The sequence below is a fragment of the Helianthus annuus genome, chromosome 1 (assembly GCF_002127325.2).
Source record: "Helianthus annuus cultivar XRQ/B chromosome 1, HanXRQr2.0-SUNRISE, whole genome shotgun sequence".
Lineage (NCBI taxonomy): Eukaryota > Viridiplantae > Streptophyta > Magnoliopsida > Asterales > Asteraceae > Helianthus > Helianthus annuus.
This window is the reverse complement of record NC_035433.2, coordinates 101,470,391-101,477,439: the sequence shown is the minus strand read 5'-3', so window position 1 is coordinate 101,477,439 and position 7,049 is coordinate 101,470,391.

Genomic DNA, 7,049 nt, shown 5'->3' with positions numbered 1-7,049 from the left:
GAGTCAACAACTAGTTGAGTGAGTTCACGGGTGGGCGTTCGTTTTAGTTGTTTCGAAAACAGTTTACTTTATCTGGCATCCTGCCGTGGGGGTTACCCCATAGTTTTAAAAACGTGACCAGTTCGTTCTCAGTTACTCCGGCACTCCGGCCGTGGGGGCTACCCCATGTAGTTATCAGGCATTTCGGCCGTGGGGGCTACCCCATGTACATCATCTGGCTCTCCAGCCGTGGGGGCTACCCCATGTGTATACTAGACTCGTTACCGTATCGATTGCTGACTGTAGTCATGTTTATGTGCCCTGAAAACATCAATGTCTATCATCATTGACGTGCCCCAGATCCATTAGTTCACGCCCGTCCTCTGCGGCACGGTGTGAGGCTTGTCAGACCTAAATAGCGCTATCTAACTAATGACCCGCTCGCCATTGGCCCGGCGATTAGTCGATACAAAAAGGAGGGACTTCGTGATAGAGTTTTAGTCTAGTACGTTTATCCGTCCATCCGGACGAGGAATCACATTCCTGAACCACTGACGTCCTACCCAAGGTAGACGAGGAACCACGTTCCTTAACCCCGTTCCCAACCCAGGGAATCCCATGCTTTGTAAAGGGTGTGAACTCACCTTGGTTTGCTCGGCAGTCAAACACAGAAAGTCAATCAAGTCGCAAGTAGTCAATAACGTCCTAACACGGATATCACGTATAATCAGATTCGAACCAAGTAGTGTACAAATGTTCAACACGTTTGGCAAGCACGTTTAGCAGTAACAGTTGACAGTCAATAGAAGCACATACGGTTCACAAGTTCAGCCCAACTACTTAGGCCCAAACACGTAAAAGCAGTTAACACAGAAGCCCATCAGTCTGGCCCATTAACTAAGGCCCAAAAGTGTGGTCTCGAGTCGCAACCGGACTCGCAAGCATGGTCTCGAGTCATGCTGTGTGTTGATCATGGATGGTTGCGAGTCGCAACTGGTGTCGCAACCATGGTTTCGATTCATCATGCTGAGGTCTCGAGTCGCAACGGGACTCGTAACCTGTGGTTTCGGCTTGTCCTGTTATGGTTGCGAGTCGCAACCGCGTGGTCTCGAGTCATCACGCTGTGGTTGCGAGTCGTAACCGGGTGATTGCGAGTCGGTAACAGTCGTTTTCAAGTTCACGTGTTGATGCAGATGGTCAGATTAATGGTACAGTATAATCAGGCCCAAATCCGGAAATAACCAATAGAATTCCACTAACATATTTCCTAATCAGGTTATTAGTCAAAGATGGATCAAAATCACAAGGGTTTTCAATCTTCAACTATCATTCAAAGTGTTCTTCATACATTCAAAGCATATATTCAAGTTCTTCATAACATAAACAACACTTATTCACCCAAAATCATGAACAACTATCAAGATACAATTTACTAGCATGCATCCTACTTGACAACCATATTTATTAGCCGATTTTTCTTAGTATAAATACCCAAACTTTTCGGATCAAACCCAAATGCAACCAATATCATCATTCACCTTTTTGTCATACCATGAACCCATTTTCAACATCAAATATGTATAGTTCCACTCATAACAAGAAACATTCATGAACCGATTTCTTTTCAAAACATTATGTATAACTCATCTTAACATATTGTCACATAATCTCATCTTACAAACATAACATAAACACACTAACATTTAACAAAGCATTAAGAACACTAACCGGTTATGGGTTTCGAGGGTGTGTGAAAGGCTTCCAACCGGGTGTGTGTGTGAGCCGATCCAAGTCCAAAGATCCAAGAATGGTGGAGTGTGTTTGTGTTCTAGAGTTTAGGTGAGAGAGAGAAGTAGGAGAGTGTGTGTTGTAATGTTCAACAAAATGGTAACACTAACTAAGGTAGTGTATTTATAGTCAAAGTTCCAAGTGTGTGCACCCTATGGGTTTCGGCTAAGGGTTTACGGCCCAAAGGCCCAACCGGCCAAAGGTTCTCGGCCCAAGGCCCAAAACCGATTACTAGTCACTCGAGACCTCATGGTCTCGAGTCGGGTTCCTTGTTGTTTCGTGTCGGGTTCTCGGTTCACATATAACACACATACATATATACATACAATGCACACAAAACAAAGCACATAAAAGTTCACGTTATCATTTTAACTAGTCACATAACGTACAAGCAAGTTACAACGAAAGGTTCTAGATTTCGAGTTGTCACATCATCCCCAAGTTGAAAGAAATTTCGTCCCGAAATTTGATGGCACTCACTGAGGAAGCTAGTTAAGTTGCATGGTTTTCCTGGTTTTCCTGGGGTGTCACATCCACCCCCCGTTGATCTGGAATTTCGTCCCGAAATTCCGTAGCTTCAGCCTCAGTAGCGTTTGTACTGTTCTCAAACAGTTGGGGATACTTTTGTTTCATCCGATCTTCGCGCTCCCAGGTAAACTCTGGGCCGCGACGTGAGTTCCAACGAACTCGAACAAGAGGTATTCTAGTGCTCTTGAGGACCTTAACATCCCGGTCCGTGATCTCGACAGGTTCTTCGACGAATTTCAACTGTTCGTCGATCGTGAGTTCCTTCAGAGGAACTACGTGCGTCTCATCTGACAGACACTTCTTCAGATTTGACACATGGAAAACGTTGTGAACTGCCCCGAGTTCTGCTGGTAATTTCAGTCTGTAGGCCACCTTGCCTATTTTCTCAAGAATTTCGAAAGGTCCAACGTACCGTGGATTGAGTTTGCCACGTTTACCAAAACGAACCACACCCTTCCAGGGTGAAACTTTGAGTAAAACCCGCTCCCCAACCTGGAGCTCGAGTGGTTTCCTGCCCTTATCGGCGTATGCCTTCTGACGGTCACGAGCGGCCGCCATGCGTTGTCGTATTTGAGCGATCCGCTCAGTAGTGTCTACCACATGTTCTGGACCAGTGATTTGACTATCCCCCACCTCTGCCCAACAGAGGGGTGACCGGCATTTACGTCCGTACAATGCCTCAAACGGAGCAGCTTTAATGCTGGTGTGGTAGCTGTTATTGTACGAGAATTCTACGAGTGGCAGATGCTTTTCCCAGCTGTTGCCAAAGTCGATTACACAAGCGCGAAGCATGTCTTCTAGTGTTTGGATAGTACGCTCGGACTGCCCGTCCGTCTGCGGGTGGTACGCTGTGCTCATATCAAGACGTGAGCCAAAAGACTTGTGCATTGCCTGCCACAGTTCCGAAGTAAAACGTGCATCTCGATCAGAGATAATAGAAGTGGGCACCCCGTGCCTCGAAACAACTTCCTTGAGGTATATTTCTGCTAAAGTGGAGAATTTATCCGTCTCCTTGATTGCCAAAAAGTGTGCGGATTTTGTGAGTCGATCCACGATCACCCAAATAGTATCGTTCCCGCGCTGTGATCTAGGTAAGCCAGTAACGAAATCCATGGAAATTTGCTCCCATTTCCATTGTGGTATCTCTGGTTGCTGAAGTAGGCCTGAAGGTTTCTGATATTCCGTCTTGACTCGCGCACAAGTCAAACACTTGCTGACGTAAGTTGCTATGTGGGCCTTCATGCTAGGCCACCAATACGTAGTTTTAATATCGTGGTACATCTTGTCCGAACCAGGGTGTACCGAGTAGCGAGATTTGTGCGCTTCATCCATCACAAGTTCTCGTAAATCGCCATAGTGCGGGACCCAGATGCGCCCTGTTACATAATAAGCACCATCTTCCTTCTGTTCTAAACGTTGCCTTGACCCGCGTAGTGCTTCAGCTCTAATGTTTTCTGGCTTCAGTGCTTCTATCTGAGCAGCTCGTATTTGCGAAGGTAGACTAGAATGGATCGTGAGTTGTAAAGCTCTTACGCGCTTAGGCGTAGTGTCCTTCCGACTGAGGGCGTCTGCCACAACATTGGCCTTGCCCGGGTGATACCTGATAGAGCACTCGTAATCATTCAGCAGCTCGACCCATCGTCGCTGCCGCATATTCAGTTCCTTCTGCTTGAATATGTGTTCTAAACTTCTGTGGTCGGTGTAGATGGCGCACTTGGTTCCGTACAGGTAATGCCGCCATAGTTTAAGTGCGAAAACAACAGCTCCCAGCTCTAAATCATGTGTCGTGTAGTTCTTCTCGTGAACTTTGAGTTGTCGTGAGGCGTAAGCTATGACTTTATCTCGTTGCATCAATACACAACCAAGACCTTGAATTGATGCATCACAGTAAACCACAAAATCTTCTGTGCCCTCTGGCAATGAAAGGATAGGTGCACTGCAAAGTCTATCCTTTAGATGCTGAAAAGCTAACTCTTGTGCATTTCCCCAACGATAAACAACGCCTTTCTGCGTTAGTAAGGTGAGAGGCTGCGCGATCTTAGAAAAATCCTTAATGAATCTCCTGTAGTAACCTGCCAATCCCAAAAATTGGCGAATTTCCTTTGGTGTGCGAGGCGCAGGCCAGTTCTTAATAGATTCCACTTTGGATGGATCAACGTGAATCCCATCCTTGTTCACCACATGCCCTAGGAAATGGACCTCTCGCAGCCAGAAGTCGCATTTCGAGAACTTTGCGTAAAGCTGTTCCTTCCGGAGGAGTTCCAAAATAAGTCGTAGATGTTGTTCGTGCTCTTCCTTGCTCTTAGAATAGATCAGGATGTCGTCGATGAAGACTATAACAAACTTGTCCAGATACGGTTTGCACACTCGATTCATCAAATCCATAAAAACTGCCGGTGCGTTCGTCAGCCCAAACGGCATGACTAGAAACTCATAGTGCCCATATCGAGTCCTAAAGGCCGTCTTAGAGACATCCTCTTCCCGAACTCTCAGCTGGTGATATCCCGATCTCAGATCGATCTTTGAATAGTAGCTCGACCCCTGCAACTGGTCGAACAAGTCGTCAATACGCGGTAGAGGATAACGATTCTTCACAGTCACCTTGTTGAGTTCGCGATAGTCGATACACATTCTGAAGGTACCATCCTTCTTCTTCACAAATAACACTGGAGCTCCCCAAGGCGATGAGCTAGGACGAATGAAACCCTTATCCAAGAGTTCTTGTAGTTGCGTGGAGAGTTCTTCCAACTCTGATGGCGCTAAACGATAAGGTGCACGGGCTACAGGCGCGGCTCCAGGAGCTAGATCAATCTGAAACTCGACTTGGCGATGGGGCGGAAGACCAGGTAATTCCTCAGGGAATACCTCAGGATAATCGCGTACAACCGGAAAATCTTCTAGCTTCTTCTCCTTTTCTGTGGTATCAGTAACTAGAGCCAAAATCGTTGTGTGGCCCTTTCGTAAGCATTTCTGGGCCTTAAGAAGAGAGATGATGTTCTCAACAGCACTTCTCTTGTCGCCACGTATCATGAGAGGTTCACCACCTAAACCAGGAATACGAACGATCTTTTCGTTGCAAAGAATCTCTGCTCGGTGTTGGGATAACCAATCCATCCCAATGACAACGTCGAAACTACCCAAGACAATAGGAATAAGATCGATGGCGAAGGTCTGGTTAGCGAGAATAAGCTGGCAACCCTTGACTACGTGTGAGGCTTCCAAATTCTTACCATTAGCTAGCTCTACAGTGTGCTTGTCGCTCAGGGGTGTAGGAATACGCTTAAGCATCTTACTGACTTCTAGTGACACATAGCTAGTATCGGCACCCGAATCAAATAAGACTGTAACATAAAAGTCGTCGAGAAGGAACTTACCCGTCACCACGTTGGGATCATTCCTTGCTTCACCTTGGCCAATCACGAACACTCGTCCCCTAGCACCATTGTTGTTGTTGTTCCCATTGTTACCATTCCCCTGATTGTTGTTGTTGTTCTGATTCAGTTGGGGACAATCCTTCTTGAAGTGGCCTTCAGCTCCACACTGAAAGCATCCTTTGTTGTTACCCTGCTGCTGTCGCTGGTTCTGCTGAGGTTGCTGACGATTCTGATTGACGGGGTATGCGCTTCTGCAATCCTTTGCAACATGACCAGGCTTGTTGCATCGATGACAGTTGCCCCTGGTGCATGGCCCACTGTGGTGTAGGCTACAACGATTGCACTTGGGGTGATTCCCCTTGTATCCACCATGACTTTGACCACTAGATGACTGCTGACCGGGGCTCTTGTGATCATCTGTCTTTCTCTGCTGAGACTGAGTTTGCACTGAAGTTGAACCCCTGCTTGAAGTTCCATCCCATTTCCGTTTATCTCCACTAGAAGCACCAGAAGTAGTTGCAGCACCTATACGCTTCGGTAACTTGTTCTGCTCCACCGCTTGATCAGTAAGACGGTGAGCCAACTGTACAACCTGCTGGATAGTAGTCAACCTCGCTGAAGTCACATGACTTTGGATCTCTGGCACCAAGCCCTTGAGATAGAGTTCAATTCGCTTATACGGAGGATCCACCATAGTAGGACACAACAAGGCAAGCTCATGCGATCTCTTAGTGTATGCCTCAATTTCTGATCCTGACATCTTGAGATTGTAAAACTCATCCTCCAGTTTGTGAATGTCGTCACGACTGCAGTATTCCTCCCTGATCATTTCCTTGAAGTTTTCCCATGGGGTGGCGTTGGCAGCAACCAACCCTAACATCTGCACTTGAGCATTCCACCACGTGAGAGCCAAACCCTCGAGAGTACCAGTAGCATACTTCACCCTGCGCGCTTCAGGGCATTCGCACATTTCGAACACAGACTCCAGTTTCTCAAACCAGTGTAGGAGACCTACTGCTCCTTCAGTGCCGCTAAAAGTTGTGGGTCGACAGTCCATAAAGGTCTTAAAAGTGCACACCGGTGCCTGAGCATACTGACCTAAGGTATGTGAAAGAAAGACAGAGTTTAACACAAAGGTTGGTTCACGAGAGTAGGATCCAAATGATCCTAGAACATTTCGGACTGCAGGATATACCTCCTGCGTGTGCGGCTGCGAGCGCTGCGGCAACTCGCTCGTTGATCAAAGCCGTCAACTGGGCTTGTGTCATGTTAACGCGTCCAGACATGGTTCTTCATAATAAGAGTAATACGTGTGAGAGAGGTTCGCGAAAGTACAATAGTAGGACAGAGTAAGCACGCACGTGTTCAAACAACAGTAGC